The 25,408-nt window shown below is 41.6% G+C and overlaps 1 pseudogene; it reads right to left on the reverse strand.

Moving 5' to 3' along the window:
• The window catches only part of LOC101939189 (dynein axonemal heavy chain 11-like), a 197,639-nt pseudogene that overhangs the window by 115,936 nt on the left and 56,295 nt on the right, over window positions 1-25,408 (reverse strand).

The raw sequence follows: 25,408 nt of genomic DNA on the forward strand, positions 1-25,408 counted from the left end.
ATATTATATAGAACTTATAGCACAGAACTCTTGGGCTGTGGTCTAAGAGCTGTCTTGAAGTATGCCACCGCTGTACTATGACCCTGTGCAATTTATTTAGCTTCTTTAGATCCTTGTTTACCTATCGTTAAACTAGATCTGATCATATTTGCCCAATTCACAAGGATGTTGTGTGGTTTACTTTGTCCAGCCTAATCCTGAATCCTTGTTCAGACAAAAAACACACTGAGGTCAGTAGTTTTGATTAAGGACTGAGAAGGATTTCATGACTGCCCCATCATGTTTACATAAAATGCTTTGAGATCTTTGGATGAAAGTTACTATAAAAGTGAAAAATATTATCATCATCAACTTCCCAATGAAATTTATGCCAAAAAATGGAGGGTATGTGAAATCCCTGACTCAAAATGCAGAAGGATCTCTCTGTTGCCGTATATCAGAGGGGTAGCCGTGTTAGTCTGGAGCTGTAAAAAGCGACAAAGAGTCCTGTGGCACCTTATAGACTAACAGATGTATTGGAGCATAAGCTTTTGTGGGTGAATACCCACTTCGTCAGACGCATGTAGTGGAAATTTCCAGAGGCAGGTATAAATATGCAGGCAAGAATCAGTCTAAAGATAACTAGATTAGTTCAATCAGGGAGGATGAGGCCCTCTTCTAGCAGTTGAGGTGTGACCACCAAGGGAGGAGAAACTGCTTTTGTAGTTGGCTAGCCATTGACAGTCTTTGTTTAATCCTGAATGGATGGTGTCAAATTTGCAAATGAACTGAAGTTCAGCAGTTTCTCTTTGAAGTCTGGTCCTGAAGTTTTTTTGCTGCAGGATGGCTACCTTTAAATCTGCTATTGTATGTCCAGGGAGGTTGGCAGGGGTGGCTCTATGTTTTTTGCCGCCCCAAACACGGCAGTCAGGCAACCTTCGGCAGCACGCCTGCGGGCGGTCTGCTGGTCACACGGATTCGGCGGCATTTCTGCGGGAGATCTGCCGGTCCTGCAGCTTCAGCATACCCACCACCGAAGTTGCGGAACCGGCAGATCTCCCGCAGGCATGCCGCCGAAGACTGCCTGACTGCCGCCCTCACAGCAACTGCCGCCCCCCACGGCTTGCCACCCCCCTGGCTTGCCGTCCCAGGCACACGCTTGCTGCGCTGGTGCCTGGAGCCGCCCCTGGAGGTTGAAGTGTTCTCCTACAGTTTTTTGTATATTGCCATTCCTAATATCTGACTTATGTCCATTTATCCTTTTACGTAGGGATTGTCCAGTTTGGCTGATGTACATAGCAGAGGGGCATTGCTGGCACTGATTCTTGACTGCATATTTATACCTGACTCTGGAAATTTCCACTACATGCGTCTGACGAAGTGGGTATTCACCCACGAAAGCTCATGCTCCTATGTGTCTGTTAGTCTATAAGGTGCCACAGGACTCTTTGTCGCTTTCTGTTGCCATAGATGCATAAGGTGCTAGGTTTAGGTGAGTATACACCCATCTACATGGAAAATGACATGAGTGGAAGGGAAATATTTCATGTTTACCAATCAGATTTTTAGGAGGCTCATTTTTCATGTAAACATTGCTAGTTGTTTTGCTGCATATTTACAGCAGCAACAGAAGGATGGAACAGAATTGTCACACTCAAGCTGTCCCATTGTACCCAGCATGCTGTGTGCCTTCAAATGAACAAATCAAAATTTTGAGTTGACTTTTAATGTTAAGGCTGCATGAGATGAAAAGTGATGATTTTTACATACTGAATGTCAAAAATAGACTCTTCCCAGATACGTTTTCTGGCACACGGAACAAAATGGGACAAATAGCTGGGAGAAGCTAGAGTCCAGCATAAAAATGAGCATGGCTTCACCCCAGCTTCAAACGTATTTATCAATGGATCCAGGAGAGCAGATGACACAGACAGAATCTGTTGCCTAATGGATCACTGACGGACAGACAACGTGTTGAACAGCTACCTCACAAGAAACCTCAGTGAAGCCAGAAATAAGACATCGTCATAAGACGACTTCAGTTAGGCTCAATACTTTCTGTAAGAAATTTTTAAAATGTGCTCATCCTTATGGCAGACCATTCTTTCTCATTAAAAATGGTAAATCTGACATTTTATGGATCTCCTTAAAGGGTATCTCTAAAGGGAACACTATCATTTTAAGATCAGTAAAGTACCGTACAGTATTTAGTCCTTTATTTTAACTGAGCTGTGGGGGCATACACTGGACTGACACTGGGCAGGATTACAGATGGTCAGTAATACTGGATGGAAATAGAGTCCCCAGTCCAATGATATTTGCTTATTATATGATTGGGCAGGATACATTGCGCACATTGTGTGTCTTGGTTATGCTGGTTATAATACAGCACTTTCTGGGCTATGCTGGTAGCTGGTGGAAGTTGCCTAGTGTAGAAATAAGATGGAAGTTCTGTAGTTTAATTTCCTACAAAGCATTCTGCACAAGCAATAACACTTCTGTATTCTTATTGTCCAGGAGCATCAATAAGAGAGAAGTTTATTTGAGGTCTTCCTTTTACTTTCAATAGCTCTTCTTCTAAAAAGATTGTTAATTTTGCATTTTTGGAACAAGCAAACAAATATGGAATCCTCAGAAAAACAGAATTCATCTCTAGCTTCCACAATGCATTTTTCAATCTGAGCCTGTATTTCTTTCTGGGCCCGCACCATTAAGCTCCTATCATACACAATCATTGCCACCACCCCAGAGATAGTGGACAAAATTTAGAAATGCAGCCATCTAAAGTAAAACCAGCCATCACCACAGTGATGCACAAACTTTTGTGTTCATACCAAGAATACAAGCCCTGTCTGTGAGAAGAAGAACAGGAGTACTTGTGGCACCTTAGAGACTAACAAATTTATTAGAGCATAAGCTTTCGTGGACTACAGCCCACTTCTTCGGATGCATATGCTTCCGAAGAAGTGGGCTGTAGTCCACGAAAGCTTATGCTCTAATAAATTTGTTAGTCTCTAAGGTGCCACAAGTACTCCTGTTCTTCTTTTTGCGGATACAGACTAACACGGCTGTTACTCTGAAACCTGTCTGTGAGGTGATTTCACCAGCTTTTTACAAAACATTTCTGTGAAATGGAGGGAAATAATCTCCACAAGATACCCCGCAAAGCTTCTCCTTTTCACACAGACGTACCACCTCTCACATGGAGAAGTCAGTTGCCTTCACATCCCTGCCTCCAGATCACAAGAGAGAGTTCTCTAGGAATCTCAGGCATGTACATGGAGAGGGAGTATGACAGGGATACCCGCAGCAAGGTAATCACAGAAATTTGAATGCAGCCTAAGATTTCATTAGCTTTCCCACAGCCCCTCTCCCTTACAGCACGGCTATGGTACAGCTATGCTGCCACACAGACAACTCTTGGCCTTCCCCAGATTTAGGAGGATACATGGCTTGGGGGAGGGGGCACCTAAATTCCTTGTTTCTTTCATTAGAGGTCATATTCCTTCCCCTACTCTACAGCCTGGAGCAGTGACATATTCCTTCTCTCGTAGTGCTTTCATGGGGATCCCAAATGCTCAGCTTCACACAGGCTGCACACTGGTTCAGAGATCTGGCTCCTCTGGCATAAAACCAGGATCTGAGTGACTTGCTGTAATAGGAGCTCTTCAAATAAATATCAATAACACTGACAACTTTTAAAACATTTACCAACGACTGTAGTCAAGATGTTGTGCAATTAGAGCACGAGGTTGGACAGTACCATAGGCATCAACCTCAAGCACATTAAGATAATCAATTAAATAAATACATTTTTAGCACCTGGGGGCGAATAATTTCTTCGAGCTTTCTTTTCCAAGGGTCTTTTGAGAACACCTGTCAATGGAAGAGATGCTGTGTAAGGATAAATGTTGAGGCATTGGTATAGCAGAAGGCCTCAAGCTTACAAACACTTGACCAGGTGCTTCTCTTTAAACACATGAATCTTCCCACTGGACAGATCATGTCCTTAAGGTGAAGCGCCTGCTGAAGTGTTTGCAGGTTGAGAGCCCAAATGTTGCTCTTTGGATAATAATTTAGATGAATTGCTTTCCATACACCCCTCCCTTAAACCAGAAAACCTAATCAGGTATCATTCTATTTATGGACACAGACTGTTCATTTTTAATATCTGATGGTTACCACAACAGAAGAAATTATGACAAACCATTAAAATCATGGGAGACGGGAGAGATTCCAGAAGACTGGAAAAGGGCAAATATAGTGCCCATCTATAAAAAGGGAAATCAAAACAACCCAGGAAACTACAGACCAGTTAGTTTAACTTCTGTGCCAGGGAAGACAATGGAGCAAGTAATTAAGGAAATCATCTGCAAACACTTGGAAGGTGGTAAGGTGATAGGGAACAGCCAGCATAGATTTGTGAAGAACAAATAATGTCAAACCAATCTGATAGCTTTCTTTGATAGGATAACGAGCCTTGTGGATAAGGGTGAAGCTGTGGATGTGGTATACCTAGACTTTAGTAAGGCATTTGATACGGTCTCACATGATATTCTTATCGATAAACTAGGCAAATACAATTTAGATGGGGCTACTATAAGGTGGGTGCATAACTGGCTGGATAACCGTACTCAGAGAGTTGTTATTAATGGTTCCCAATCCTGCTGAAAAGCCATAACGAGTGGGGTACCGCAAGGGTCTGTTTTGGGACCGGCGCTGTTCAATATCTTCATCAACGACTTAGATATTGGCATAGAAAGTACGCTTATTAAGTTTGCAGATGATACCAAACTGGGAGGGATTGCAACTGCTTTGGAGGACAGGGTCATAATTCAAAATGATCAGGACAAATTGGAGAAATGGTCTGAGTTAAACAGGATGAAGTTTAACAAAGACAAATGCAAAGTGCTCCACTTAGGAAGGAAAAATCAGTTTCACACATACAAAATGGAAAGAGACTGTCTAGGAAGGAGTACGGCAGAAAGGGATCTAGGGGTTATAGTGAACCACAAGCTAAATATGAGTCAACAGTGTGATGCTGTTGCAAAAAAAGGAAACATGATTCTGGGATGTATTAACAGGTGTGTTGTGAGCAAGACACGAGAAGTCATCCTTCCGCTCTACTCTGCTCTGGTTAGGCCTCAGCTGGAGTATTGTGTCCAGTTCTGGGCACCGCATTTTAAAAAAGATGTGGAGAAATTGGAAAGGGTCCAGAGAAGAGCAACAAGAATGATTAAAGGTCTTGAGAACATGACCTATGAAGGAAGGCTGAAAGAATTGGGTTTGTTTAGTTTGGAAAAGAGAAGACTGAGAGGGGGCATGATAGCAGTTTTCAGGTATTTAAAAGGGTGTCATAAGGAGGAGGGAGAAAACTTGTTCACCTTAGCCTCTAAGGATAGAACCAGAAGCAATGGGTTTAAACTGCAGCAAGGAAGGTTTAGGTTGGACATTAGGAAAAAGTTCCTAACTGTTAGGGTGGTTAAACACTGGAATAAATTGCCTAGGGAGGTTGTGGAATCTCCATCTCTGGAGATATTTAAGAGTAGGTTAGATAAATGTCTATCAGGGATGGTCTAGACAGTATTTGGTCCTGCCATGTGGGCAGGGGACTGGACTCGATGACCTCTCGAGGTCCCTTCCAGTCCTAGAATCTATGAATCTATGAATTAAATAAACTTAAAAGGGAGGCTCAAGTACTTCATATAGTTTACAGTTTATTTATATTCTCCATTGTTTTAAACAGCCTCTTAAAATTTTGAAATAAAATGTTGCCCAACAAATATTGTTGGTTACCGTTGGCACTTCCTCCCTTTAGTTCCCTACATTTATTTTAAGTGAATTTAGGGCTAGTAGAGAGAAGATGCCAGCCTGACTGCTCTGAGGAATGAAGCCCTCTTCTCTTTGTCAGTCACAGAATTGCAGACTTGGTACCATACGGGCAGAGGAAGCTTATGTTTTCCCCACAGTGACCTGGAAGGACCTCTGCTAGGGTGGAGGGTAAAGTTCAGTCTAAATATGCACACTATACTTCTGCCCCTTTAGCTGAGTCTGCCTGCATGGGTACCAAAGCTTCTGTGATTCAGACACATATCTTAGAAACTTAACTGAGGGCTTCAATTAATTTTTCATAGGCAATGGAATGGTCAGGTAATGATTTGTTCACATTATCAATTTGAACCACTGACCTGGAAGTTAAATGCTCCTTATCCCATTGCCAATCTCTGAGCCACCTAGTCTCTTTTAGCTCTTGTTTTCATTTTTCTTTTGGTTAATTCTTTGGTTGCACACCATCAGCAATAGCAGAATATCAGATACAGAGGATTTTTTCATGAACTTGTGCTCTTTCTGCTGGCTCCGTTGTAGCATAGTGCAAAATATTGTAGAACCTACATAAATAGTGGCTGTATTTTTCAAATTCTTTATTACAATAAAGGTGGCAAAAATAAACTTTTGGAATCAGGACATTTTCCACCAGAGCTTAACAGTTTTACATCAGGTATTGAGCCTAGACTAATAGCATTTCTTTAATTGCAATCCCACTCTTCTGCCATATACTATAAAAATCTAATACTTCATGCACAACATTTACCATAGTGAAAGATAGTTATTCACCATTAAATTAGTGATTTGCTACATGAATACCATGTCTAGCTTGGAAAAGGAAATGGTAAACATTATGTGAACTCTTCCACTAGAAAGGATAACATTTATTTTGGAGAGTTACTGTCAACCATTAATTGAGCTATTTGGGTTGTTTAGGTGCAAACTGAATGTGCATGTGTCCTTATGATAAATAAATGGCACGGGGGGGGAGGGGTTACAATTTTAAGGCCTGATTCTCCTCTCCCTTAAACCAGTGCTAATCAATAGTAACTCTATCGAAATGAATCGAGTCCCACTGGTACAGAGACAGGCTAAGTGAGAGGAGAATCAGGTCCTTGGAGTGGGGAATGGTTACAATTATATACGCTGAAGCATAGCAGATGTTGTGTAGTAAATGAAAGGGACTTTGGCCACCATGTAATCTTCTGATAGCTTGCTAACCTTGTCGGACACAAGGACTGCTTTTACAACCCCAGCATTTCCGATTAGCATAATTGGCTTCCCCTTCTCCAAAAGTAAATCCACAAAATATCTCAGGCAAACTGTCTCAGCAGTATGAATCAAGACAGTCTACTTGCAAAGAAAAAAAATCAAGGCATATGTGTGTTAGAGACAAAGAAAATATGTATGTTATGCAGTTAAAAGAGTTTAAACACTACTATAAAGCAAATAGTTTGTTTTTAATACTCCAATGTAGTGACAAGAAAGTGAACTAATATGCAAGATTAAACAAGTGGAAATATACAGCAGAATTTATATTCATCATAATCTTAATTTTGTAACAACAGCAAATTATTTTTAACACTGCAAAGATCAGAAATGAAATAGATAGTCTAGTAAGATTACATTATATGGCATTTATAACTCAATGTAGTAGGATACTACATTTTCCTGTCACTGGTAAGATAGTGAAATATAATATTAGAATTATTGCAATATCTATACACACATTTTCAAATATAAATGGCATGCTATAAACATAACTCATTCCACTACTGTATGATTATGTTGAAATAATATAACATGGATATAAATGAAGAAAAATGATGTTGAATTGACTTACCAGCTAGTTTGAATGAAATACTATCCAAGAAGATCTGAATTAAAATTGGGAAACACAGTAAATACTGTAGCAATAGTTTCATTCTCAGAAAAGCACCAATTTCTTTTGAAAATGAAATTGCAGATATACTTTAATATTTATCACACCAGGTACTTCATTCACACTGTACAAAATAGCCATATCATTGGCAGAAATGAAGTATGAAGCCAGCTTCTATAGCAGATAAAATTAGAATCTAGTGAGTGGTGGAGAAAAAAGATTTCTCTCTACAAGGCTCCAAATAAAAAATAAAATATAGGGCCTGTAATACACCATTATTTATACAAACCCGTGAACTGGAGGAGGCAGATAGAAAAATGTCGTGATGTGTTTTTCATATTGAATAAATTCCACACCTTCAGTTGTGTTCCAACTGTCTGGCTGTGCATATGCAACATATTAACACAAGTCATGAGTAGAAAGGTTACGTGTGCTAAAACAGTACTGCTTAGGCATAAAACAGCATGTCTAACGATTAAAACATGGCAATGGGAAACAGGGTCTGAGTTCTTTTCTTGCATCTGCCATTAAGAGAGAAATGTGTTCTTGAGAAAGGTCAGGTCTACACTATAAACTTACATTGGTATCACTATGTTACTCGGGTGTAAAAAATCCATACCCCGAGCAACGCAGTTATACCGACTTAAGCGAGAGGTGGTAGCTATGTTGACAGGAGAAGCTCGCCTGTTGGCATAGTAGCACCTTCACTGAAGCGCTGCAGCGTTTTAAGTGTAGACCTGCCCTTAGTCAGTTAACCAGCATAATAGATACGAAATAGCTACTTGACAGGAATGTTGCAAGGCTTAATTAAGGTCTTTTATTTGAGATCCTTGGGTGTAAGATGCTAGATGAGCACATAGTATTTTAACATGGAAAAATGGTAGACTCCTCTTAATTAAGCCTGCAATCACCTTCCATTGTACAAAGCTTTTTCTCTTTATAGCTTTGGCTTGACCTAAAATTTGCCATGTTTACTCTGAATGTAACCGACCGTGTTTCTATCTCTGTCAATGAAACTGACTGAGGAGCCAAAAACAAAAAAGACAACTCACCCAATATAAGATGACAAAAATATTTTCATCATCAGTCTCTCCACTGACTATTTTCAAAAGTGAAAAGAAACTCCAGGATCTGGTAAAATTACTCCTCCTCCTATGTTTCCCTCCAAAATCCTCCACTAGCAATGTCCAGATGGGGTAACTGAGGAACACAGGCTTAAATGATTTGCCAAAGATCATACTTTGTAGGACGTTTGTGGCAGAGTTTTGAACAGAATTCTGATCTTACTGGTGGAAAAGGCTACATCTTCTAGGACTACACAAAATAAAACCATAAAATATGTTTAAAACAAACCAAACAATCAACAAACTTTGGGAAATTACAAAATTAAAACATTTGGTTTCAAAAACCCATTAAATCTGCTAAGAGCCAACAATGTTCTGACCTATAGTATTTTCAAAACTCAAGTAACTTAAAAAGCAAGGAAATTAATAGATAAGGACTAGCGCTAAGTGAAATTTTTCAGACAAAAAATGAATATACTAGTTGATCGAAGCATTTCATGAATTTGTGCCAAATTGTGACTAAAAAAAATAAAATCTAAATTTTCCAAACAAAACGTTTTGATTTTTTTTATTCAAGATGTCTTTTCATTTAGAATTTTGCTTAAATTTTATTTTTAAAGGCAAAAAAACCTCACAAACAAAATGAAACAAAATTCTTTTGACGTTTTTGTTTTATCAAAAAATTCAGAAAAGAATTGTTTTGGGCCAACCTGACTTTCCCCCCCAGGTTTGGCCATTGAACAAAAAAACTGTTAATTATACCACTCTGGTAAGGACATCCTACATTTTACACAGCCCACGTAACAAAAATATTTTTATTAAGTATTAAAATCCATATTTCATCACAACCCAACCAATGTTAATGCAGACTCTCAGCCACCCTGATCTTTCAGAACAAAGCTCCTGTCCAGCAACCAGTATATTCTATTCATCAAGCAAGGAGACTAATGTAACATTACAGCACAATTTTCCTTGCCACAAACCTTTGCACTTATCATGCCCTGCAGTACTGCCATTTTTCTTCAACTGAGCTGTCAGGCCTAGCAATAAGAAACTGCAGGAGAGCTAACTACAAGAAAAGGCAAAGGAAAAAGAGGGTGGGGAACTTGGAATGCTTTGTTCTAAGTTTAAGTGGAAAAGTAGACTGAAAAACCCCTGCAGATAAAAGGTGTTGGGAAGAGATCTTAAAGGCTGTTATGAAGTTAAACAATTTTTTAAAAGTGCTGAAAAAAGACAAAGGGCACATACAAGAAAACTTTAAAGATCTGCTCCAATTGCTAAATTTTGGACTGGATTTCCAACATTCCTCAAACTGGAGAGATTTTTAGATTCAGGGCTCTGCTCTAGTAATATATAACAACAGGAAGAGGAAATGAGAAAATACAAAAAGCAGAATAAAGTAAAACAAGGAAGGAAAATGGATGGATATAAACCAAGTGTGGAGAAATAGCAAAAGTACTAACTTTACAGCAACTGGATTTCTTCTAGACTCACAAGGATCCCAGTGCAGGGGCACTCATCTGGTGCAGCCAATCCCAGAATCTTTTAGCCAGCACCCTCTTGTACACCTTCATGCCCTTACAGTGTGGGTATAAAAGGCAGAGCAGCCCCAACTGCCACACAGTTCCTTAACTAACACAGAAATCCAGATAACAGCTCAATATCATTGGGGAAGGAGGGCAAGTCATGGCATCCATGTGGACAAAGCATCTCAAAGAACACCAGATACGAGAAGGTAAGTAACCTCTCTTTGTTGTGAGCACTCTTCCACATGGATCCCACTGTAGGTAAGCGACTTGCAGTTGCCCCTCAAGGAGGGGAGTGATTGGAGTACCTGTCTGAATAATGATTATAGAACAGCTCTACCAAAAAGGTCATCTGATATAGAAACTGTGACAATGGAGTAGTGACCGGTGAATCTATGAACTGAACTCCAGGTAGCTGTGTTACAGGATTTCAGGGATAGGGACACCTCTTAAACAATCATAGAATCATAGGACTGGAAGGGACCTCAAGAGGTCATCTAGTCCAATCCCCTGCACCCATGGCAGGACTAAGTATTATCGAGAGCATCCCTGACAGGTGTTTATGTAACCTGCTCTTTAAAATCTCCAGTGATGGAGATTCCACAACCTCTCTAGGCAATTTATTCCAGTGCTTAATCACCCTGACAGTCAGGAAGTTTTTCCTAATGTCCAACCTAAACCATCCTTGCTGCAATTTAGGCCCATTGCTTCTTGTCCCATCCTCAGAGGTTAAGGAGAACAATTTTTCTCCCTCCTCCTTGTAACAACTTTTATGTACTTGAAAATCGTTATGTCCCCTTCTCACTCTTCTCTTCTCCAGACTAAACAAACCCAATTTTTTCAATCTTCCTTCATAGGTCATGTTTCCTAGGCCTTTAATCATTTTTGTTGCTCTTCTCTGGACTTTCTCCAATTTGTCCATGTCTTTTCTGAAATGTCACACACCAGAACTGGACACAATACTCCAGTTGAGGCCTAATCCACGTGGAGTAGAGCAGAAGAATTGCTTCTTGTGTCTTGCTTACAGCACTCCTAATACATCCCAGAATGATGTGTGCTTTTTTTCCCACACTGTTGACTCATATTTGGAAAAATGCAAGCTACAATATCTGGGCAAATATGGAATAATGATGAACCATGCATTCAACAGGAGAGAGAAAATTGAAAGTAGTAACACTAGCGAAGCACTGATGGAGATAGAAAACAGTAAATTACACTTGAGTTTGCAATACAAATGGCAGGAAAGAAAAAAGACAGGCTCTTGGCTATAAAGAAAGAGCACCATAGACCAAGGAAGTAAAAGTTCCTTCACTACTATCCATGATTATGGTGCAACCACAATGGAAAACTACACCCAATTTTGCCCTCGTCATCATTATCAAATCTGAGGCAGTTCAGTGAAGAGCAGCAATAATGGTTAAGGTAGAGCTGGTTGAAAAGTGTTTTTTTCAATGGGAAAACCTTTGATTTTTCAGCAGAAATTCAAATACAGAAAAATTTCAGCTGAACTGAATATTGTGATATGAAAATGCTGCCATGGAGCCCCACAGGAGTTGTAGTTAAGATGCTTTGGGCTCCCATTCTCTCCTATAGTCTGGGCTGCCTGATTGAACTACAGCTACCACGATATACAGTCTCCTCTCTTGGAAAGAGGAAGCATTGCATCATGGGAGTAATTGGCCAGGTTGTGTCCTGGGAGATATAGTACAGTTGAGGAACCAAGCCCATACAGGAGAATGGGGACATGAGGCAACCAAACTACAATTCTGATGAGGCACATTTCTAAATTAGAATGACACTAGTCAACATTTTAATCAATGATCTGAAAGTAATTATGAAATCTGCTGTTAAAATTTGCAGATGACACAAAGATTGGTGGAGCCATCTGGATCCCTTGGTAAGATAGGCCCATTCAAACAAAATTAGTATTAATACAGCCAAAGGCAAAGTCATACATCTAAGAACAAAGAATGCAGGGTATACCTACAGAATGGGGGTTGGGGGAACTGGATCCTAGAAAACAGTAGCTCTGAAAAAGATCTACGTGGACAAGCAACTATAGAAGGCAGGGGTCGGCAATCCTTGGGCTCACTTGTGGTTTTTGTATTATGTTCCTAAAAGTTCATGCTTTGGGGTTTCAGCCAGCCACATGCAAGGGTCCGGAAGGGATTGTTTTCCCCCAATATATTCTGAGCCACCGAAGTGGTCCAAGGAATGGAAAAAATACCTTACCAATCAGAGATTGAAAGAGCTCAATCTGTTCAGTTTATCAAAACGAAGATTGAGAATTGAAATGATTATGATGTATAAATACCTTTATGGGGAGAAAATACATATGTTTAGGCATAACAAGAAACAATGGCTGGAAGCTGAAGCCAGAAAAATTCAAAAGAAAAATAAGGCACAATTTTTTAAATAGTGATGTTAATTAACCATTGGACCAAACTATCAAGGGAAGTGGTACCCTGGATGTTTTTCTAAAAGATATGCTCTACTTCAAATAGGAATTAATTCAGGGACGCCCTATGGCCTGGATTATATGAGTCAGACTGGATAATCACAGTGATCCCTTGTAATTTTATGATCCATGAATCTCTTGGTAACTTCAGATCAAGACTTGAGGTCTTTCTGGAAAACACGCTTAAGTTAAATACAAGTTATTGGGCTCAATACAGAGGAAATGGGTAAAATTTAATGGTACATGATAGTCTTTTTAAAAAGCGAAAAATGTCAAGCTTGCTAAGCAATGATTAAAGAGGAAATAATAGTCTAAAAATATTGGAAAGATGTAAACAGAAAGGCGATAGCTACATTACTGAGAAGAAATTAAGGGAGGGAAAATGCAAATGGACTATCAGGGGAAATATTTTGACAGTCAGATGATTCTGCAACAGTCTTCCAAGAAAAGTGGTGAAGCCCCACTGCTTGGGACATTTAAATCTAGAAACACTAGAAAAATTATTATTGGGAACAATCCTGTATTGGCAGGCAGAGAGAGTGAATGATGTTAGTTCTTCTTGAGCTTCAGTTTATCCTGATCTATGGAAATGGGGCTGCATGCCTCACGAACAGCACAGCCCCTTATATAAAACTGTTCTTCAGTCCAGCTATATGGGAAAATATGGCTTACTGACAGCACTGCAGTTGCTCACTATGGATGCTGCTGGCTTTCCGGGGAGGGGACATTGACAAGAGCATCTGGGCTTTGCATACTGCCCCCATTCCTTGGAAATATCACAAATAAAGTTATTTTACTTTGCTGTGCAAATCCTTTCACCTCAACCAAGCAAGCTAATATTTATTAATGTACAATCTACATCCAGCTTCCACACCCTCTTCCTCTCACTGACTCCAGGCTGGGTTTGGCTTCCTATCACCTTCATCGACATTTTAAGCTTGTTTGAGAATGCCTCCTCCAGTTTGGATTTTACTGACATATAAATATCCCTAGGAGCTTTGGCACAATACCTATTTTTCTTAGGTCATTTCCAGTTAAGACTACAAGTGGCATAGCTACAACAATATAAACCAATGAAAGTATCTTGTAAATTATAGCATTTGCAAAAAACAAAAACAAACAAAAACCAGCCACCAATCATTGTCGCTATTGTATTCAAAAGTCACAAAAGGGCTGAGGCCACAATAAAGATTAATTCCCTGTACAGTTGCTTTCTTTAAAATGAAGGGATAAAATTTCTGGCCTTACTATCACAAGGTGTGTTGTTGTAAGAACAGAGGAGTATTGGTTAAGTTGAAGCACCTACATGCCCTGCCTGAGCAGGGCAGCTTGGCTCAGGAGCCATGTCAACCTCCACCCCAACTCCCTATGCCCCCCTTGGGGCCATGAAGCCTCAATGAGAGCACCATCCAGACCCCTGGACCAACAAGCGACTACTGTACTAAGTCCCTGTTCTGTATTAGAATTTATTGACACTAGGCAGTCTCGGGATCACCTGAAATTGTCCCAAGTGAAAAGTGCTCAGTAATAAACTACCCAAAGTACAGAACACACTGTGCAAGTCCTATCTGTTTGAGCTTCCTGACACAAGACTACAGACCCGAGGGCCCAATCCTGCCACTTTTGCTCACCTGAGCAATCCATGGGCTGCAGGATCAGGCCCATTACTCACCTAAGTAGCCCAGTGTTTCACATGAGACTCCCAGAGAGGAATTCCTTATTTTACACAAATCAATTTTAGGTTCTCCCCTGTAATTTGAAATATCTGCTCTGAGATCTCACTTCCCTACAGTCAAATCGTTATCCCAGGACAGATCCCATTCAACATGCAGAAGAGAAACTTCTGATCAGCCTACTCTATCTGCCCTATGCCCCTAATGTCTCTGACAATAGATTTCGTTTTCAACCCTTTTGTTTTTTCGTTTCACACAGCCGTAGGCCCCAATCTTGTTTGCAATGAATTTAATAGTAAAACACCTGCTGATTTCAATGTGCGCAGGCCTAGAGCATCCAATCTCTGCACGTGGGCCATACCACTCACCATTGTGACATTTCTACTTGTAAAAATGTGAAGTGTGTGTGCGCGCGTGCAGCACTGAGGCATTTATAGTCCAACTTACGTACAATTCACCACAGAATCCTCCTCAGACAGCGGCAACTAGCAAAGCAATAATGAAATGGCCAGTGTCCTACCAGCAGTGTAATGATAATCACACATTTGCAAGGCAGCTACAAAACAACGCTCTCAGAGTTCCCAGGAATGTTCAATATTCCAATGAAAAGCACAAATTGTAGTTCAAATATGTCTTCACTCTGAGTGCATTGGGTCATTTACCTTAACAATGTGAACGTGCTCTCATTATCATGTTCAACTTGATTAGTATATAGTCTAACATTTAAAAGTGCACTTCAGATGGACGAATGTATGAATGCATGATTGGTTCCTAATAAATTGAGCAACCTCCTAATGAACTGTGAGGGATCTAGAAGGAACTGTGGTAGATTCTAGACATAGACATAGAGAACCAGACAAAAAGAGATAATAAGGAGGGGAAGATATTCTTTCAAACGGTTTGTCGTATGTGCATAACATACTGCATAACTCATTGCTAACTTAGAGATATTGAGCAGGAGGGTGTACAGAGTTAGGGAGGAGAAATTATTAGGAATTTGGGTGGGGAAAGTGGATGCTAGTGAAAGGTAAAATGTGGATATCACAGGCATGACCAGTCTGACTGATGTGATTTGGGACTGTGCTACTCAAATATATCATGCCCTGGAGCAGGGAGCTAACAGTGTCTCTCTGTCCATCCCTCGTTTGTCTGCTGTTGGACTATTTCATTCAGTTCTGAGCACCACATTACCAAAAATATATTATCAATTATCACACGCACATGGATTTGGAGAAAAGCAACAAAAATGATCAGATTAGTGAGATTTTTATGAGGACAGATGTAATGTGCCTAGTTTGGCTAAGAAACAGCAGAGAGGACATGATCAAAGTATTTCAGAGCTGTTGAAAGAGGTTGATACCATGGAAGGGAAAAAAATTGTGAGGTAAATGGGGGTATAATTAGAAGTAATGATTTTAAATTAAGAAAGGGAAAAACTAAATATTAGGAAAAAGTTGAGTGAGATATATTAGGCTGTATAATTCCCCTCAGTGGAAGTAGTAAAAGCCCCATCACATTAGGACATTTAAAACTATAGTACTAGAAAGTATGCTGCAGAGATTAATAGTGAATTATTAGAATGAGTTTTTTCCATCTCTAAATTCTAAGTCTATGTTATGGATTACTATTGTGACCATCTGGTATTTCTGTTATTCTGAAATTTGCCATCTCTCATATTCCTCCAAAAAGCAGTTGTTCATATGAACTTTTTCCACTTGTCTCCTATAATCCTTGAATGTCAATATTGTCCATACACTAATGCCTGCCTTCAGTTTTCACTGAGGATACAATGCTTAGACAAGCTGAACCTGCTGGCATTTTTGGCATAGCCATTTTAACAATTTGCACATCAAGAAGACATTTGAAATGAAAAGTCAGGCCACAGCAGATATTATAGCTCTGGTAACACCAAGAACTTCCTTTCCAAATATCTGGAGTGTTATACACATTTCACGTCTCAGCAACCTAAACAGGACTTGCTCCCAAGGCAGGTAATGAGTCATTTTTGGCCTCAGCAATACTACTAATGTTTCTAGGCTTAGTCACATAACATGTTTACTCAACTGAAGTACACTGGGAGTTGTACAAACACATTTCTGGGAAAAGGCTGTTCTGGAGTCTAATTTCCCTCCTTTTAAGTTTATCTAATCTTTCTCCATATTTGCTACACCCACCACTGGGGCATCTGAGTGCTAGTCAAGGGTTAAATATAAGGGCTTTGTTTATTTCTTCCTGTTCTTCCACCTCATTATCTGGAGATTTTGAGTGCAGGAAAGCTAAGTTGAAGAAATAAGAATTTGCATTTTTTTTCTGAAAGGGGTGAGGTTCTACCTCTTAAATGACCTCACATCATCACTATTATTCAGACTGGTTGTGTTCTCTATCTACATGAATGACCCAGTGATGTAAAATAAAACTAGAATAGCTCCATTGATCTGCTGCAGAATGCCAATGCCTATATATGTATGTACATGTTTGTGAATGCCTCCGTTGTCCGCTGGAATACCTATAATTCAAGGACTAGCAAAGAGGACTGTACATTCCCAGTCACTGAAAACACAGCCAGGGGAGAAAGGTTTTAAAGGAATAAAGGGTTACAGCACAGATGTGATGTTTTCTCTTCTGTGGCTGTTATGTTCTTCTGGAAAAAAACCAACAAAACACATGTTTCTACAATCATTTGCTCACTTGGGGAAGAAGCACTTCATCAGAAGGTAACAGCAGGATCATATACTAGTAGCAATAGCAGGCTCTTTCATGAGGCCTGTGGCTATCGAACAGGAACTGTAAAAATCCAATGACTACCCACACCTGCACTTTGACTGAAACTGTGCTCCTTTTCCTTGGTAAACAAAGAAATAGACTCTGGCAGTAAACCTGCCAGCCCACCTCAAGATTACAACAGCAGCAGCAGCAAAAGAAAGGGCATCCCTCTTAACAGCCACACCTACCATAAAAGCAGCAAGAGCAGGTTCAGTAGTGGTGTTCTTCAACATACTCTCTGTTAGTTACTGCTGACATAGCCAATACAGTAGAACCTCACAGTTACAAACACCTTGGGAATGTAACTCTGAAATGTTCGTAACTGAACAAAACATTATGGTTGTTCTTTCAAATGTTTACAACTGAACATTGACTTAATACAGCTTTGAAACTTTACTATGCAGAAGAAAAATATTGTTTTCCTTTTTTTTTATATAGTTTACACTTAACACAGAACTGTACTGTATTTGCGTTAGTTTTCTTTTATTTTGCTCTCTGCTGCTGCCTGATTGTGTACTTCCAGTTCCAAATGAGGTGTGTGGTTGACTGGTCAGTTCGTAACTCTGGTGTTCGTAACTCTGAGGTTTTACTGTAGTATATTTGTATGTAGAACAGATTGGGAATTTTTTCAACTACATTTTTTTTTTGTTGGAAAATGCCAATTCATCAAAACTAAAATTTTTGCAGAAAGACAACTTTCACTGGGAAGTTTTCTCATTTACAGAATGTAATATATATATGAATGAGAAGGAGAGAGAGAGAAAATAGCCACAGAATAGCCAATGGCCTGTTGATTTAGAGGATTCACCTGAGACCCCAGACCAAGTCCCTGCTCTACCTGATTCAGAGCAGGAACTTGTCTCCCACATCCCAGTTGAGTTCCCTAAGCACCAGGCTATATGGTCAGTCAATCTGTCAGACCCAATTAATATTAATTATTTATTTAAAGCGGAACAGCTCCAACAGGAGGGACTGCGTGAGATAGAGACTTGAATCAGGCAAAGCAGGGTCTTGATCTTGGGCTTCCCACATCCCAGGTGAGTAACCTAACCATTTGATGATCGGCTATTTTGAGGTGGGCCCCTCTCCCTCTCTCTTTCACCAAAATGTTTTAGTTTTTTCTTTCATACTGGAATGAAAACCAATTTTTAAACCTGGACATTTTTCACAAAATGGAATTCTTGTTTTCTGGCCAGCCCTACTTGCATGGCTAATAAAACCATGTGTAAAAGGCATGGTTTTCACCACTGGCAAGAAAGGTAGCTTAGCCCAATAAGCAACGCACAGGACTAGGAGTCAGAAAAACCAGGCTCTGCAGCTGATGGTGCATGGAATTGGGTAAGCCTCTCCATGCCTCAGTTTCCCCATCTGTAAAATGGAATGAGTGAAAATTCTCTTCCTTTGGGAGCTGGGGAGAAGGCCAGCTTGTTAAAATGTGGCAGAGAATGCGGGTAGGCAATCAGTCCCCAGAATCCAGGGGAAATTGAAGCCGCTGAGCACTGACTGGCACCCCACCCCAGTTTGGGTGCTCAGTAAAGATGGGGTATGTGATACATCCTGTGGGTAATGGCACAGCGGCAGCAGACAGCCACACAGCAGCAGCAGGCAGTTGTACTACAGTGGCAGTAGGAACAGCAGCAACAGATCCAAACTGTGCTCCTCCAATTGATGGAGCACCTGCAGAAAACAGCAAGAGGTCCAATTTGCCACTCCACAGAAATGGCAGGAGGCTCACTTCCAGCAACAAGAGTGGTTGCAGAAGCGGCTGGACCAAGGGACTCTGGGAAATTAAACTGGTATTGGAGAAGGTAGTTTGGGCTGACTGGTCTCTGGCTTGGAGAAGCTGGGGCAAGAGGATGACCTGGAGGCCTTCCTCTGTACTTTTGAGTGAGTGGCCAGTGAAGCAGATAGGAAGAATTGACTTGGGCAGCCTGCATAGCACCATTTCTGACAGGCAAGGTACAGGCAACCTCCCGAGCAGCAAATGACAAGCAGGTAGGCTCCTATCCTGTAGTGAAGGCTGCCATCTTGGATAAACTGGGATTGACTCTGGAGATATAGTGGCATCACTTTTTGGCTGAACCATTCCCCAAGGGAGTACAACCATGGGTAGCGGCTTAGAGATTATGAGACTTCATTGCCTGGCATTATGCTCAGAGATAGCTCCATAGAGAAAAAGATGGACCAAGTGGGATCCCAGAGTGGGGTAAGGAGATTCTAACCTGCCCCAGTGGAAGAGGCAGTTGAACAGGCAGAAGCCTTTGAGGCTTGAAAGAACCATGTGGCCTGAATGGCATGTCACACTAGGAATGTTCCATTGCAGGAGACCAAACAAGGGGATACCACGATCTGGAATTTGCCGGGAAGCTATCAATGGGAAGTAGCCCAAACAGGGGGAAGTGCTTCTGGAGCTGGGCCTGGGAAGTCCAGTGATGTGCTTCAGATATAGCAGGCCTGGGTATATTTGGATGACCAATAAAGGAGTGTGATTACCAGGGTTGCTGTTACTGCCAGGTTTGAAGCCTGCGGTCACTCTGAATGGCACCGGGGCTCAGCCATACATGGTACTAGTCTGACTGGGGAGGAGCGTTTGTAGAAGATCTAGTGGGCTCAGGATGTGGGTACACCCTTGTCCAGGAAAATGAGGTGCTGGCAAAGAAGCTATATCAGCATCTCCCCCATACATGTCTCATGTATACATGGAGAGACATGATTCTACCCCCACAACAGAGGTTGAGCCAGGGGTCCTGGGTGGAGAGATCGGCTACGTGTCAGGGTAGTGAAGGATCTTCCATGACTAGTGATTTTAGGAAGACACTAGTGGGGTTTCCCAGCCCTGATGCAGAGGAAAGTAGCGCAAGAGCTGGCAGACAAGAAAGGTCTTGTGAACCTAGATCAGTGGCCAAAGACAGAGAAAACTAACAGTTGATCAGAAAAGGAGTGGAGGGAGCTGGAAGTTTGACTTATAGACTCATCGACTTTAAGACCAGAAGGGCCCATCATGATCATCTAGTCTGACCTCCTGCATGTTGCAGGCCACAGAACCTCACCCATCCACTTGAGACAGACTGAGAGGAAGTCCTCAGTCATCTTCAAAGCTTATAAGTATCTGAAGGGTAGCCGTGTTAGACTGGAGCTGTAAAAAGCGACAAAGAGTTCTGTGGCACCTTATAGACTAACAGAAGTATTGGAGCATAAGCTGTTGTGGGTGAATACCCATTTCGTCAGACGCATGTAGTGGAAATTTCCAGAGGCAGGTATAAATATGCAGGCAAGAATCAGTCTAGAGATAATGAGGTTAGTTCAATCAGGGAGGATGAGGCCCTCTTCTAGCAGTTGAGGTGTGAACACCAAGGGAGGAGAAACTGCTTTTGTAGTTGGCTAGCCATTCAGTCTTTGTTTAATCCTGAGCTGATGGTGTCAAATTTGCAAATGAACTGAAGCTCAGCAGTTTCTCTTTGAAGTCTGGTCCTGAAGTTTTTTTGCTGCAGGATGTCTACCTTTAAATCTGCTATTGTGTGTCCACTACATGCATCTGACCAAGTGAGTATTCACCCACGAAAGCTTATGCTCCAATACGTCTGTTAGTCTATAAGATGTCACAGAACTCTTTAACGCTTATAAGAGCAGCTGAAAGAGTATCAACAAGAATAGAGGATGTCAACACCTCTCAGCAGATCATCAATCCGATGATAAAACTGGACTAAGAATTAGTATGGTCTGGGGTGGACGCACGGTGTGGGAAACAGCAGTGCTTGACTGAGGACTTGGCTACTCTCCAGATGCAGAAGGGTACCAGGAAGCAAAAGCTCATGGCACAGAATGAACAGCAAGCAGTGCAAGCCCAGACAGGCCTGCAGACCAAACAGCAGGCAGTGGGGGCCCAGACAGGGCCCAGGTAAAAGGCCAGGGGTGAAAGCAGTGCTTTTTGTGGAAGGGGATTCAGGGAGCACCTGTTTTATGGACTAGGGGGACTGCCAAAACAACTAGCAGCTGCTGACAATCCGGAAAGCACAGCTGACTGCAGAACATCAGGTGACTCAGGAAAAAAGGGGCCACCTGATCTTGACAGTTAATAAGCTTGAGGGAGAATTAGTGACTCTGCGTGCAAAGACCTCGAAGACCCGCATAAAAAAAAAACCAAAAAAACGAGGCTCTATTGACTGTCCCCTGGCTAGGTTGTGGACTGTAAGGCTTCCCCTTGGGGTGGGCAAGGTCTTAAAGAGAAGGGTGTCACAGGCTGTCACTAAGAGGGAGCAGGGCAAGTTCTCCCTGTCCCTGGTCAGCTGATGCCAATTGTGTTTAAAAGAGGGCACCTTTGCCTGGAGGAGATGAAGATCTGGTGCTGCAAGAAGCGAGAGCAGCTGGAAGTTCCTGTACAAGGTAAAGGGGGAAGGAACCCTAGGAGCTGTATCCCAGGGTGGGTTGCGGAACTGTTGTTTTGCCTATATTGGGAAATAAACTCTGGAAAGAGACTCTGGGTGTGACAGTGGGTGCTTTGGGAGCTGCGGAGAAGGCCAGCTTGTTACAGATGCCTTCCTATTGCAATTACCATCTCCATGCCTGTAGCGATAGGAAAGGAAAAGGCTCAGAGCACTGACGGTACAGAAGTTCTCCTTAACAAAGGGACAGAGATGAGAGGCTGCAGAGGACTGGTGTACTCCCTGCCATGCAGGCAGTAGAGGCTCCTCATCCTAGGCATTGTCAACCCTCTTTTGGGTCAAACGCAGCATGAGCTGAACACACCTTTCCATACGATTTCCCTCTCCTAAAGCTTGCACGTATAGCCAGCCTCCATAGCCAGAGACAAATACATTCAGGGGAAACACTTCTAGTCATTAAAGGGAAATTCCTGCCCCTCTCCACGTTATGTGAGCATGGAAGGCTCAAAATGGGCCAATGGTCTGAGGCCCGGAAAGTCCATGCAGGAGCACTCTCCCCCCACTCTCTGCAGCAGTATGGAAGGTCAGGGGCATAGGCACCAACTTATTCAGATCCTGGGGGGGGGGGAGGGGATAATAGACCTGCTCCAACCCAGGCCCTGTCCCCACTCTACCCCTTCCTCCAAGCCCCTACCCCCACCCCACCTCTTCCCTCCCCCCCCCCCCCCAGCACCTCCTGCACGCTGCTGAACAGTTGATTGAGGTGGGTGGGAGGTGCTGTGAGGGAGGGAAGCAGCTGATTGGCGGGGGCCCCAGGGGAGGGGGAGGCGCTGATCTGTGGGGCTGCCGGTGGGTGCTGAGCACCCACTTTTTTTTCCCCGAGCAGCGCCTATGGGCAGGGGAGATGGAGGCATAGTCAATGGGTTTAGCAGCTACATCTATCCACTACCAAAGCACCACGGCCAGAGAGCACTGCAAGTTTCAGGCACCACTGCGCGCCCGGGGCTGCCAAGTGGCCGTGTTTGCAGCTATCAAGCGGCTATGCAGGTGTTCCACAGCTTGGGGTGGGATGGTGGCCAGGCACGCTGTTTCCAGTGTATGTCACCCACCCAAAGCCCATTGACTAGGATTTCACCCTAAAATAATAGTCTGAGGGGGTCATCTTCAGTGGAAAGACTCCTCTATTTGAATGATGTCACATTTCACCAAAGGTTAGATTTAGGAGAGGTCTGTGGTTAACGCCTGAATTTCTGCCACATTTGTGAAAAAGACAAAGTGCACTATCCTGAGACGGCAGAATAGCTGGAACATTTGAGATGACAACTAGACTAACTAGCATGTGCCACAGTAGAAACACTACTTTTTATATATCTACAACAGCTCAAAAATGGCATCTCTACATTTGGCATTTTCTTTGCAGATTGAAATCAGTAAATGCATGCATGGCAGAACAAGGGAAGCCTGAGGAAACCTCATGAGCCTCTCCTGCTAATTACAAGATTAATCTCCCAACAAGACTGATAAAACACAAATAGGACTGAAACAGATAGAGCAGTTTGAGCCACATGAGATTTTCCCTAAATGTCACAGCACGATTCCCTCCCTCCCTCCCCCGGTTTTACACAACATGTTGAGGTTTGGACATTTTAAAACTTTGACATTATCCTATATTGAGGGGGGCTTAAGTGACATTTATAAGGCATCCTACGGCCCTCTCACCACCATTCCTTGTTTGTATCTCCTGAAACTCATTCTTCAAATGACAATATCAAAATCATTCCATCCCACTGCCTTTCATGGCTGTTCAGGTTCTCTCACATCCCCCTGCCTGTGTTAGAGCATAGTGAGAGACAGCACTGGCTTATGCAACAAACATTCTCACACCAAAGAAATACTACTCAAAATATGCTCCTTTATCTTCATTGTCTCTGCTACGGTGCCGATCATACATCCACCCCATTTAAAAACAATGAAAACTATTAATTTTTATTGTTTTTAGTCAAGCTGTATACGGAAGGGTCATTTTCTGCCTTGATTCCTTTAAACTTTCACGTGTCAAAGGAGGATAAATGTACATTTGCAGGATGGCAAAACACAGCCACCAGATATCCTAGGCTCCAGTCAGTCCTATTCAACTTTTTATTTTTTTCCTTCTCAGTAAGCTCTGCATAAAGCTAACCCGAACCCACATGGATTTCTATAATATCCAAAAAGAATGACAATGAGTGATGTGATGTAGGTGGAAACTGCCTGAAGAAACCTAAATTGTAACAAGAAAAAAAATTGACATTTTAGATTTTAAATGTTACACAGTTTTTATAAAGCTTCAGTCAATTTATTTTATTTATTCTAATGAAGAGCATTACAACTGCTTTACTGCACTGAAGCAAGCATCGATCACACCATTAATCACACCTTGTGAATAGTCACAAATCAAGTTCTAACAGCAAGCACTGAATCAGGAGCAATGAAGCATAAACTCCTTCACAATTTATGATCTCTCCAATTGCATCTTTTCAACCATTAAATTGCAAGATACCATAAATTTTTATCTTCTTCACTTCAGTCACATTATTGATTCTGCCTTGTGAAATATAGAATAGCTGTAAATCTAGGCTATTGAATTAAATTTAAAGTCTTGACTTCGGAAAAGAAACCCAACACACTGCCATGGCTGTTAATTTACACTGAGGAACAAATGATAGAAACATTAAAATTTAAATGGACAACAGGGATTTCAAAGAGCCATAGCTCTGTCAATCCCAGTCCTTGTCAACCTTGAGGGGTTTCTTTTAGCCAAATTTTAGAATGAGAGAGAGAAAAAACAAAACCACAAAACCACAACCCTCCAGGTAGATGCCAAACACATAATTTTTGCAGACAAGTCAATAATGGAAAGATTCCTAAATCAAAGTGACTAAACAAACACTGGGGCTCAACTTCAGCCCTGGTATAACTCTATTGAATTCAGCAGAACTGTACCTGCTTATGTTCATTCTCACTCTCTCTCGCTTTCATACCTCCCTATTCCATGAGGAACATAAGAGTGTTCACCACTGCCTTCCATCTTCACCAGTCTCCTACTGCAGACTTGGCTTCTTCCATTGTCATTCTGGTAGCTTTCAATTCTGCTTCTATTGTGCATCTCCACGTTATCCTTGGCCTACCTCATTGCCTCTTGCCCTGGGGGGTTCCAGTCCAATGCCTGTCTTACATCATTCAGGCCTTTTCTCCATGTATGTCCTAGCCATCTCCATTTTTGTTCCATAATGTCTTGTCCTATCAGTGCCATATAGTACAACCAACTTTACAATGGTGTCATATATTCAAAGTTCAGTTTGAAGAACACAATTTCTGTTTCTCCAAATTGGATTTAGAGTAGCAAAGGCATGTCCGGCTTTAATGTCTGAGTCTGTTCCACCTGTTGTACTTCCAATGCTTCCAAGATATGTAAAACATCAGACATCTTCTATGTCAGTCCCAGAAAATGTTACTGGTATTTTGTGTTGTGCACTGATTCTCATGGCTTTCATTTTCTGTGTTGATTTCAACCCTATTAATTGTGCATAAGCCTGGAGATCATTTGTTTTGGTTTGCATGTCTCTACAGGTATGGAATAGCAAGCTGATACCATGTGCAAAGTCAAATCCTGTAACTTCTGTGTCAAAGTCCATTGTGTGTCCCTTAGTTGTTGTCACCTGTAATAACTTTGAATGGCTTGATCAGTTCATTGTTATGTATTAAATGGCATGTCATATTTTCATAGAAAGTCTGAATGACAGTCACAAATTTCTAAGGGATGCATAGAGGCACAGCAACTTCCATAAAATTGTTCTATCCATTGTATCAAAAGCA

The sequence above is a fragment of the Chrysemys picta genome, chromosome 11 (genome assembly GCF_011386835.1).
Source record: "Chrysemys picta bellii isolate R12L10 chromosome 11, ASM1138683v2, whole genome shotgun sequence".
In the NCBI taxonomy this organism is placed as follows: Eukaryota; Metazoa; Chordata; order Testudines; family Emydidae; genus Chrysemys; species Chrysemys picta.